Source organism: Triticum urartu, chromosome 1A (genome assembly GCF_056163025.1).
Source record: "Triticum urartu cultivar PI428250 chromosome 1A, HENAU_Tu73, whole genome shotgun sequence".
NCBI lineage: Eukaryota > Viridiplantae > Streptophyta > Magnoliopsida > Poales > Poaceae > Triticum > Triticum urartu.
In genome coordinates, this window is record NC_141873.1 from 87,639,579 (window position 1) to 87,652,463 (window position 12,885).

A 12,885-nucleotide genomic window follows, 5' to 3' on the forward strand; every position below is an offset into this window, starting at 1 on the left:
TTAAATTTATGCCACATTTAATGATATTGGTTTCACATTGTGAATGTTGGTATTTATTTCTATAAAGTTGGTCAAACTTTATAAAGTTTGACTTCAGACAAATTTTATATGTGAACTAAAAAAAGAACGAAGAGAGTACAACTTTTTCAAGCATGATCACTAAAATTTTCAATTCCTTCAAACAATCACGGTGTGCATCTAATTGAAACACATTTTCCTTTACAAATGCACCGCACACGGCAACACGAGCAGCCTGCCTAGTCAAAAAGTGTAGTTAGATGCCTTAGCAGGAGAACGTCCACGTGCCGACGTGCGGCATGGATTAATTTAGCCGGAACTGCTCTACTCCCTGTCGCTGTCTTAGTTAGGCTTAAGCTTTTAGGCGCACCGCGCACCCAATCCTTCGTCTCGCCTCCGCCGTCCACGAATTGAGCAGAGCATGCGAGTTGGTCTTCAACGTGGCACAGGCCGTGTGCCTGTTGGCGGCCTCCGTGAAGTGCACTCCGTCCCAGGACACGTACTCGGGCGGGTCGGCGCACGCCGCCGTCCCGGCCGCGCCGCAGAACGCCGTCATGTTGAAGTTGTACGCCGCTCCCGCCGCAGCACGCCGCCAGCGGCTCATCCCTGAACCCTGAGACCGACGGAGAAGACGAGGTCAGGAGAAAGCTGATGATTAGCTGCTAGTGGCTGATGATTACTGGCGCATTCATGCGTACCGTATTTCCGGGGCGACGCGATGAGGTCGGCGACGGCGCCGTAGAGGTCGGCGTAGAGGATGGTCGTCACCGGGTGCGCTCGCCGGAGCTCTCCGAGCATGCCGTTCAGCGCGCGGTTGTGCAGCTCCGCGAGGTCGTTGAGAGACTTGATGCAGCCGGACGCCGGGTCGTGGTCGCCGCTCTGGTAGAGGGCGAGCAGATGTGGGTCGCAGCCGAGCGGTATCATCCCCGGAATCAGTACGGTCCTCGCTCCGGCGGCGAGCACCTCCTGATATCTTCATTCACTTTATTTTGACTGACTGATACTCCGTATATCAGTGGTCATCTTTGCCTCCGTTTCAAAAAAGAAAAGAAAATATCAGTGGTCACGGGAGTGTGCTGGCTTACGGCCACGACTGAACGGACGGCGCCGACGATGTGCGGCACGAAGGTCCGCGCCTCCCGGACGGTGGTGTTACCGGCGAACGCGACGAGGTAATCGTTTACTCCAATCTCACCGACGATGAAGAGCGAGCTCGCCATGATCCTTGTACGGTCTGTTAGTACAAGGTGACGATGCACCCATCATGAAAAAGACAAGATTATTAAATCGACCAGTCTGCAGGGAGAGCCTGTACACAACACCATGCATGCATGCAGCCATGTGTATATGTCACAATAATAAAGATATAGCCCGCGTGTTTTTCCTCAAAAAATCGCTAGAAAAGACAGAGCGCACGTGTAATTAAATAAGTTTGTATATATTAATAAAATAGAGTACTAGTAGAAATCAAGTTTTTTAAAAAAGGGAGACTCCCCGACCTCTGCATCAGAACCATGCATACGGCCATCTTAATATAACGAAAAATAGGTTCAACAAATCTTATAATCTCAAAACGAAAGAAAGAGAGCTCACAAAGAGCCAAAAGGGCCAAAAACAAACTGGCCATGAAAAGCCACAACCGCCTGGCATAAGAGAGACATGAAAACTAATTGCCTATCCTATTATATGATCGCCATTCAAACCGGTTGAACATATCCCGTGCTACCATCTCCCAGCGGGTAGATCCAGTAACCAAACACTCCCTGGCCTCCGTCGAAGTGAGTAGCGACCACATACGGATCAACGCAGTGGCTCCGAAAATAACCTACAAAAAATGAATAGTTGTTGTTCTGTTAAAGATCAAATCATTTCTGCAGTTCCATACTGCCCACAATAAAGCACAAACTCCTACTCAAATATGTCTCGCTGTTTCGGACTCAATCCCGTTAAGCCACGTTTCAAATAACGTGTTGACAGAACTCGGTGGAGTAATGTTAAATGCAATATGGACTGTCCGCCATAAGACTTTTGCTAACAGGCAATCAAGAAAGAGGTGTTTGATGGTTTCATCCTGATCACAGAAACTACACCTAGTAAATCATGTCCAATTACGTTTTGCCAAATTGTCCTTGGTTAATATTACTTGTTGATGGACAAACCACATAAACACTTTGATTTTCAACGGAACTTTAACAGCCCAAACATGTTTGGACCTAGGAATCGAGCTTGTATTGATAACATCAACATACATTGATTCAACAGTAAACTCTCCAGACCTAGTAAGCTTCCAACGTAATTTATCCGGTTGTTGAGTTAGTTGAACCTCCATCAGTCTACTTACTAGATGGAGCCATTCTTCCCAAGATTGCCAATTAGCGTCCTTCTGAACTGAATATTAAGGGGGATGGATTGAAGTATTGTTGCAACGAACGCCTCACGTCGTTGAACAATACGATACAGAGACAGGTATTGAATGGCAAGGGGGGTCTCTCCGAGTCAAGTATCCTCCCAAAATCGTGTATTAGCACCATTGCCAATAATAAACTTTGTACTATTAAACAAGGTTAACTTGACTTTCATAAGCCCTTTCCAAAAAGGTGAGTCAGTCGGCCTTGCTGACACCTGTGACAAAGTTTTGGAGTGAAGATACTTACTACGGAGGATCTGCGCCCAAGTGGCATCAGTCTCAGTCGATAGCTTCCACAACCACTTGCTAAGAAGACATCTGTTCTTGACCTCAAGATTCTGCCCCCCTTGGCATTTTGGTCGACAGATGATATCCCATTTGGCAAGTCTGTATTTTCTTTTTAATTCATCGCTCTGCCAGAAAAATCGGGATCGATAGAAGTCTAGTATTTTCCTAACTCCAACTAGGACTTCGAAGAACGACAAAAGAAACATAGGCATACTCATGAGAACCAAGTTAATCAAAATTAATCGGCCTCCGTATGACATGAGCTTGCCCTTCCAGCAACTCAGTTTCTTTTCAAATCGGTCCTCGATGCACTTTCATTCTCTATTTGTCAGCTTACGATGGTGGATTGGTATACCTAAGTACGTAAAAAGTAAAGTCCCCAATTCACACCTAAACAATTGCCTACATGCCTCTTGTTCGTCATTGGCTCTACCAAAACAGAACAATTCGCTTTTGTGAAAATTAACCTTTAACCCGGTCAATTGTTCAAATAAGCATAACACCAACTTCATATTTCTCGCTTTGGGCAAGTCATGCTCCATAAAGATGATCGTATCATCGGCGTACTAAAGGATGGACACACCTCCATCAACTAGATAAGGTATCAAGCCACCCACCTGACCAGCCTCCTTAGCCCTTCCTATCAAAATTGCCAACATATCAGCTACAATGTTGAACAGGATAGGAGACATCGGATCCCCTTGTCTCGGGCCCTTATGTGTCTGGAAGTAATGACCTATGTCGTCATTCACTCTAATTCCAACACTCCCTTTTTGCGTGAACGATTCTACCTGGCGTCGCCAGGCTTCATCAAAACCTTTCATACGCAAGGCCTGTTGAAGGAACGGCCATTTGACTTTATCGTACGCTTTCTCGAAATCCACCTTAAAAACAACTCCATCTAATTTTTTCGAGTGGATTTCGTGGAGCGTTTCATGAAGGACCACCACCCCTTCTAGGATGTTTCTGTCCGACATGAAAGCAGTTTGGAAATGCTGCACCACAGAATGTGCAATCTGTGTGAACCTATTAGTCCCTACCTTGGTGAAGATTTTCAAAACTAACATTGAGGAGGCATATCGGCCTGAACTGCTCAATTCTCACAGCTTCCATTTTCTTAGGAAGCAATGTTATTGTTCCAAAATTTAAATGAAATAACTGAAGCTGTCCAGAGAATAGATCATGGAACATTGGTAACAAATCCCCCTTAATAATATGCCAACACTTTTTATATAACTCTGCTGGAAATCCATCCGATCCTGGAGCCTTATTGTTCTTCATCTACGCAATAGCTTCAAACACCTCTTTCTCCGAGAACGGGGCAATCAAAATATCATTTTCATCAGCAGTGAGTTGAGGCACATCCTCCACCCTGGACTCATTCAGGGATCCTGAACTATCCTCCGGAGGTCCAAACAACTGTTTATAGTACTCGGTAATGTATAGTTTGAGGTTATCTTGTCCTAAAATAGTTCCTTCATCTTGTTCAAGCTGGAAGATTCTCTTCTTTCTGTGTTTGCCATTAACAATCAAGTGAAAGAATTGAGTGTCCGCGTTCCCCTGGAAAACCTTGCGGACCTTAGCCCACAACACCCACTTTAATTCTTCCTCGGGGAGAAGCTCTTTAAACCTCATCTCCGTTTCAAGTTTAGCATGAAGCTCTGTGGCTTGCAACATCGTGGATTCGGCTTTTAAATCTAGGGACTGAATAAGTGAAAGAAGCCTTTCCTTTTCAACCTTATAAATCCCACTAAGGTGCTTAGCCCACCCATGTAAGAAACTTCTCAAATGCCTAATCTTATTCTGCCAGCGCTCAACAGAAGTCCTACCTCCTGCATCCTTAGCCCATTCCCTGGCTATCAGATCCAAGAAGTCTTCACGCTCAAATCATGCCAGCTCGAATGAAAAGCAATTTGTGTTTCCTACGTGGTTTGGCTCACCCGAGTCCACGAACAACGGTGTGTGATCAGAAATTCCGCGCGAGAGAGCCTGGATCATTACCAAAGAGAATTTCTGTTCCCACTCGACGCTCGCTAGGAATCGATCCAGCTTCTCAAACGTCGGGTTTGGCAAATTATTAGCCCAAGTAAATTTTCTACCAGAAAGCTATATCTCTCTCTCAGATCCAGGCTTTCAATAATGATATTGAACATAAACGACCATCTGCCGTCGAAATTGTCATTATTCTTTTTCTCTCTCCTTCTAATGATATTGAAGTCACCCCAACTAAAATCGTGAGCTGCTCGGAGCCGCAAATTCGGACAAGATCCACCAGAAACTCCGGTTTAAACTCGGGCTGCGCTGCACCATACACCGCCACCAGAGTCCAATTAAACCCATCATCTTTGGACCTAACCCGAAACTTAACCGCGAAGTCACCCATCACTACGCTTCGGACTTCCAACGAATCACATCTCACTCCAAGTAAGATCCCTCCCGATCTTCCTCGCGAAGGCAGGAAGTGCCAATCAAAATCGACACCGCCCGATAAAGTATAGAGGAACCGGGGCGCAAAATTATCTCTACCAGTTTCCGAAAGAGCAATAAAATTCAATCTATGCTCAATCGACGCATCCGCAAGAAACCTTCTTTTAGCCAAGTCTTTCAGACATCTGCTATTCCAAAAGATTCCTCTCATATTTCTTCATGGAATTTTTTAGAAGTACATATCCTAGCACTCCTGCGCACCGCCGATGCCGGATAAATTTTTCGCTTCCACTTTCGTTTAGGTTTGTTCTGATCCTCCACCCGGTCCTCACAACCGGGCTCTGTGGATCTAACTACTTCACCCTCGATGGCGTCATCCTCTTCCTCTGACTTGGGAAAGGGTAGTGTAAGGTCCGCACAAAAGGTATCCAGCACCCTAACTCCCAATGCCTCTACATCTGAGTCATTCGTGGGTTTGACTGCTAAGTTTCGAATCATTTTTAAAGCGCATTCCGCTTCGAAATCGAGTAAGTCATTCACAGAATTAGAGATTTCACTAGCATTACTACCTAGTGAAACACCTAATTGATTTGCATTATTAATAGTCTCATTATCAGAAAAATGCAAAATTGAATTAGTTAGTGTTGACCGACATACTAGTGGTAACCTCAATATCACGAAGTTTGGCCGCCCGCATGGCGCACCTCTGCTGCATGTCGTCAACCTCCGGACGGTCCTGGAGCCGGCAACTCATCCGCCGCCCCTCAGAAACTGGATCCGAAATTCCTCCAAACGCGATCACCTCCTCCCGAGTGGGCCCGCCCAAAGTAAGGCCTCCAACCTCACCTCGACCATAGTGTGGAGCTGCACCCATCGAAGGCTCCACAGGAGCTGCTGTGATCAGCGAAGGAGAACTCAGAAGCCCCGCCGACGTTGACCTCGACCCAACGCCGTGGGACTCAGGCGCACCGGGGGAGAGGAGTACGTGAGCCGCCTGCCCGTACTCCCTGCCCGTCTCGGCCCTCCGGCAGGAAGGCGTCACGGGCTGGGCGGCCACAGAGGCCGTCGGAGGAGAGGAAGGAGCCACAGTCACCTGCCCATAGCCCTCTCCCCTTGGCTCAACCACCGCCGTCGGTGAGGCCACAGTCAGAGTGAACCGAGCCAAGAAGCTGCGAAACGTTCTTGAACCAGGTGGCTTGGTTTGTGAAAGAGACGGGCACGAACGGCTCAAGCCCTCTGCTCTTTAAGAAATCCGGGCCAAGCGTCGTCGCTCCGCCGACGGCGAAGTTCACGCCGCGCCGAAAATCCTCCGCGCTCTTGCCGGCAAGGTACGGCGGCGGGTGAGGTACCCCCAGCGCCTCAGCTGCTCCACGTACCAAGCAGGGCCAGGCCGACAAAATATGGGGCCCTGTGCCAAACTCTAAAACAAGGCCTACCGCACTAGAAAAATAGACCTATAATAGTAATATATAGGCTATAATGTGTTACATAGAAATATAATATATCAAGAATCACACTTATTCATTGAAAAACTTGTTTTCAGCTCAAATTACTTTTCTACTGCGCAGCAGGGGCGGTAAGCAATCTTCAAAAACAAAGTGTAACTACTTTTCTAGATGAAATCTTAGCACACAAACAACACATGAATTATGGCATTAAATTGAAACAAAATAACCTGAAGGATTGAGTTAGGTATGCGATCCCCTTGCTGACTTTGCCCTTGGACCACTCTGCTGCTAGGAAATCCCCGGGTTAACCCTTTTTCCTTCAAGTTTACGGAGAATAGGGTTATAAGAAGACTACGGAGTCAAATTGACTGAAGAAAAATAGATTAACCCGGGGATTATAGAAAGAGGATTTTGTCTATCATTGAAACTTGAGGAGAAATGTGTTGGGAATGAGCAGATCGTGATCTCCTCTTCTTGTTGGAACTGTCACGGTCACTAATCGATCCGATGATCCCATTTTCAATCCAGCGGTGGCCTGAGGAGCGTCACCGGCGACGCGACGATTCCGCTTCCTGTAGGCTATAGCGACGTAGTCGCGAAGTCTTAGTCCACTGACCAGCTGTTCGATCCAGATGCTATACGATTCGCGCAAGCGTACATGAAAATCACCCGCGCGTGCTTTCTTTTCAGACTAGCTGGTTTGGCGGCCCGTTTATTTATTCTTTGTTTGTTGTTGGGGCTGGGCTGCGTGATGGGACGGCCGTTGTCAGCTGGGCTTTTTCCATATTGTTTTTTCCAGTGATAATTTTGCCTGCAGCAGTAGGAAGACACTACTACGGCGGCTTTCCTCATTCTTCCACAAATACATTCCTTTTGTGCTGGATCCATTCAAATCAGAAAAAGGAAAAACAGGGCTGACCATCCATACTCTCATTGTCCATTCTTTCTGTTAGTGCTCTTCAATGATTCATTTTCCCCAAATATACATTTAACTTGATACTTACCCCTAAAAAAACTTGATACAAAACTATTTTTCTCTATTTTGTTAGAAAAACTATTTTTCTCTTTTTTGTTAGACAAACTATTTTTATTTTTGTTTCGTTTTTTGTTTTCTTCTCATTTTATTTTTACTTTAATTTGTTTTTTCTTTTTTTCTTTTTTACCAAACTAGTTTGAATTTTTTTGACATTTCCTCGGTGGAAAGAGAATTAGCTAAAACTCAGTCGATTTGGCAGATGTGGATTCCGGTTGTCGGGTTCGTGTATTGTTGACGGATGTGTTTTGTTTACGGCCTAGTTAATGCTTTGTCGTGTTGGCTTTTCTCTTTCTCAGGATGGGTTTTTATTTCATGCTTTTTGAAACAAGTGAGAAGGAGGGGCTAGTTCAATTCGCCCTGCATCGTTGTCTTGCTCCTCATTTTTCCTCTCTTCCTTTCAATAAGTGGTGTTCTTTCCATAACTAATGGGCCGCCGATTGTCAAACTCGTCAGGACGGGGGAGGGTGATATCAACCCCTGCGCATGTTTGTCTCCATCAACTTGAAAAAAAATTGGTACATAGAGCAAAGATGACTATTTTGTCTAAGCCTAGTTGTCTTTTTTTAACTTAGTTTTTTTCTACTTTTATAATTATTAGTCATTGACCAACTGTATATGCCCCAACTTATGTGCATTTGTAAGTATTACAACACACACCTGACGGGCGCATAATCAACTTTTTGTTTCTTTTGTATAGAGAGATGGTGAAGTTGTTTGTCTGATACTAGGCATGTAATTGCAAGTGTTACCCTCAACTGCAACTAACTTTGTTTTATCGAAGGACGGCTAGAGAGACAGGCAGTTGCATGTCTAACACTAGGCATGCAACTGCAAGTGTCATCTTCGAGTGCAATTGCATGTCTACTCAAATGACTGCAACTAACATTTGTTTTAGATGAGCGGCGGGAGAGGGGCAGTTGCATATCTGAGACTAGGCATGCAACTGCAAGTGTCGCGCTTGACCGCAATTGCATGTCCCCCAACATGGTTGCAACTGAACCTTTATTTTGTCGAAGGAGGAGGGCTAGTTGCATGTCTGACACTAGGAATGCAACAGCAAGTGTCGCACCCGACCGTGACTACATGTCTTGTAACCCGACCAACACTGGATTTTTTTTGTTCTGTCGGAGGGGGCGCCGCTAGAGGGGCCGGGCCAGTTGCACGCCCGACAACAGCCCCGCAACTGCAACCGCCGCACCCGGCTGCAACTACAATTTCCCCAACATGGTTGCAACTGGGCCTTTATTTTCTCGGAGGGGGCGGCGGGAGAGGGGGCGGGCCAATTGCATGTCCGACACTAGGCATGCAACTGCAAGTGTCGCACCCGACCGCAACTACATGTCTTCTAGCCCTACCGCCACTGAACTTTCTTGTTCTGTCGAAGGGGGTGTCGGTAGAGGGGGCGGGCCAGTTGCAAGCCCGACAACATCCCCCCAACTGCGAGCGCCACACCCGACCGCAACTGCTTGTCCCCCAACATGGTTACAACTGGACCTTTGTCTTGCCGAAGGCGGCGGCGGGAGAGGGGACGGGTTAGTTGCATGTCCGACACTAGGAATGCAACTGCAAGTGTCGCACCCAACTGCAACTGCATGTCTTGTAACCCGACCACAAACTAAACTTTTTTATTCTGTCGGAGGGGGCGCCGCTGGAGGGAGCGGGCCAGTTGCAAGCCCGACAACGGCCCCACAACTACAAGCGCCGCATCGGACCACAACTGCATGTCCCCCAACATGGTTGCAGCTGGACCTTTGTTTTGTCAGTGTGGGCGGCGGGAGAGGGGGCGGGCCAGTTGCATGTCTGACGCTAGGCATGCAACTGCAAGTGTCGCACCCGAGCACAGCTACATGTCTTGTAACCCGACCGTGACTGGACTTTTTTGTTCTGACGATGGGGCATGCCAGTTGCAAGCCCGACAACAACCCCGCAACTGCAAGGGCCGCACCGGACCGCAATTGCATGTCCTCCAACATTGGTTGCAACTGGACATTTGTTTTGTCAGAGGGGGCAGCGAGAGAGGGGGCGGGCCAATTGCATGTCAGACAGTAGGAATGCAACTTCAAGTGTGGATCCTGGCTACAACTGCATTTTTTCAACACGATTGCAACTTAGTGGCGTTCTGCCATTTTTTTATGAAAAAACTATTGCACGCCATATCTCAACAGTAACTACATGGTGTAACATGACCCATAATAAGGGATACAAGTACCAGCAACTAGCCGCTCCCTACACCTTCATTATCTTTTCAAATACACATTGAATATTTTAAAATATATGGTAAATATTTTTAAATCTTTTTAAATATTTTTATAATTACACAACTATTTTCTCAATATACTATGGACGTTTTTGAAATGTACAAACACTTTTTCTGAAGTATAACGACGAATGCAAAAATGTGCTTCCTTTTTTTGGTGAACATGTAACTAAAAATGAAATATAATAAAAGCATTGAACAAATAACAGGAAAAATTAAATCAGAAAACCTAGGAAACAGAACAGAAAGCTAGACAACACGCAAAAAAAGAGAACAAAAATGATAGATATGTGCACATTAGTCGGACACATATAGTTGCTTATCTGTCGATCACGGGCAACTAAATTGTCTTCTTCTTTTCATTTTGTTTGTTTTTCTATTTATTTTCTTTGTTACATTAAAGATTTCTTTATCATTTAAAAATATAAATAATATTTTTTAAATGATAAATAAAGGAAAAATAACAAGATGAAAAGAAAAGAAGGAACAGAGCATTAGCAACGCTAGCGTAAAAACAATACGAACTACATCATGCTGTATAGCAATACACCTAATGGAACAATGTTCTAGCGATCCAGTAAAAATCACAAATAATAAAAAGGAGAAAACAATACAGCCCAACAACAGCCCACGTGGTAAGGCAATACATGCCGACGAAGGCCAACAGGGAATGCGAACTCCAGCCAAGCGAACGGAAATTAACGTGCGATTAGTTTAGAGATGACGTTAGTCGAAGTCGACTGAGACCTAGACAGATCCTTTGTGATTTTGCCTTTTGAGGTCGATCCGATTACTCCGGATGATCCCGTTTTCTATTTTTTAGGGCACCTACGATCCTGTTTCCGATCGATTGATCAGGAGATCTGCGGACGCGCTGGATCGGCCCAACGCCATGAGAGGCCCATTTTGCAGGAGTAGTTTTTTTCAGAAATACATACTAAGCTTATTTAAAAATTTAGGGCCCCTGAAATTTGTGGGCCCGGCCCTGGTACCAAGATCAACGTCTCACGTGAGTCAATGATCTACAAGCGTATCAATGCACTACCATACTGAAACTGTTGGTTTAGCTGGTGGTCACCGATGAAGTCCACGACGAGGCGGCCGTCGGACGCCCGGCCAGTGGGGCGCCGGAAGAAGGTCTCGCCGTAGGGCGGCCGGCTGGACGGCCCCGCGCGGGTGGCTGCGAGACGTAGCGAGTTCTCGGTGTCGGTGAGCGAGTCGCCGAAGCTGAAGATGCCGGCGGTCGCCGCCGGCGGCGCCGATGACGGGGAGAAGCGCCACCGCCACGAGGAACCGCGAAAATGGCCCCATCGTATCTCCTGTGCGTGCGTGTGTGCTATCCTTCGGTTGCTAGTACGACTTGTGTGGAGCTGTGGTTCGTTTTGTAGGCAATGTACGTCGGCAGCGACAGGGAATTGATTAATGGACATCATTCGCTTTACTTTAAGGATCTAGAAGCAGCCGCACGTGCGTGTTTGCGTTTTCAAAGGATTTTAAAGGATGGAGATGGAGAAACCGTCCGGGGATTGAAGGCCTCTCAAACGGAACTCCACTATCTCCACCGGCCACACCAGGCGCTTGGCAAGACTCGTTTTGGTTGCATCTTGTTGAACGCGACTGTACATCGACGCGCATGCCCTTGCCCCGTAGACAGGCTCATCTAAAACAGTCGGCGTGCATGTAGATTTTGAAAAGAAAAATCTAGTAGAAAATAAGGATAATCCCGGCCTCTGCATCACACAACCATCTTCATTAAAAATATCATACTAGTAATCGAGAAAAGAATTCTATGAGACCAGGTCTCACGCGAGACCAATCCTGATAGATGACACGTGACATTTACAAATCACAAAGTATCTGCTTTGTGATTTGTGAATACCACATGTCATCCATCAGGACGGGTCTCACCTGCTAACCGTTATACATGGTCTCATATAATTTTTTCCTTAATAATCGTCCGACACAAAAATAAACAAATGGAAGAAGGCACAATACAATAGGCCCACTGAAAGGATCGATATAGTTGACTAGGGGGGGTGAATAGGCACCTAACAATTTTTAGATTTTCTTTACCAAATTAAATTTTGCAGCAAAGTAGGTTGTCTAGATATGCAACTAGGTGAGCAGCCTATATGATGCAACAACAACAAGCACGCAAGTAAGCAAGGGATAGAACACAAAATAAGCTTGCGCAAATAAAGGTGAGAGATAACCAAAAGTGGAGTCGATGGAGACGAGGATGTGTTACCGAAATTCCTTCCCTTTGAGGGGAAGTACGTCTCCGTTGGAGCGGTGTGTAGGCATAATGCTTTCCAAGAAGCCACTAGGGCCACCGTATTCTTCTCACGCCCTCACACAATGCGAGATACCGTGATTCCACTATTGGTGCCCTTGGAGGCGGCAACCGAACCTTTACAAACAAGGTGGGACAATCTCTACAACTTAATTGGAGGCTCCCAGTGACACCACGAAGCTTCACCACAATGGACTATAGCTCCGCGGTGACCTCAACCATCTAAGGTGCTCAAACACCCAAGAGTAACAAGATCCGCAAGGGATTACTAGGGAGAATCAAATTTATCTTGGTGGAAGTGTAGATCGAGGTCTTCTCAATCAATCCATAGAGAATCAACAAATTCGATTGGCTAGGGAGAGAGATCGAGCGAAAATGGAGGTTAGAGCAGCAATGGAGCTTAGGGATGGAAGAGGTGGTCAACTCGGAGAAGAAGACTCCCCTTATATAGTGATAGGAAAAATCCAACAGTGACCCACTTACCCAGTCCCGACATGCGGTACTACCGCGGGGCACTACGGTACTACCGCTTGCGCGGCAGGAGCTAGACCAGCCCTGTTGCGTTGAAGCAAAGAGCGGTACTACCGCTCACCCTTGTGGTACTACCGCAAGGCAGGGTTTGTCTGGGCTGGGAAGGCACGGACGAATAAAAATACGTCCATGGCTACTTCCGCTGAGTTTCGATCTGTGCAAAAATCCGACACAGTACTA

At 46.3% G+C, this 12,885-nt stretch overlaps 1 pseudogene across 1 annotated transcript; it reads right to left on the bottom strand.

Annotated features, from left to right (window-relative positions):
• Window positions 1-279: 279 nt before the first annotated feature.
• LOC125510169 (GDSL esterase/lipase At1g28600-like) lies at window positions 280-11,278 on the bottom strand (annotated as a pseudogene). The gene is made up of 5 exons (XR_015603563.1): window positions 10,960-11,278; window positions 6,285-6,503; window positions 1,104-1,252; window positions 717-984; window positions 280-631 (listed from the first exon to the last, which is right to left on the bottom strand). The product of XR_015603563.1 is annotated as a GDSL esterase/lipase At1g28600-like (transcript).
• Window positions 11,279-12,885: the final 1,607 nt, after the last annotated feature.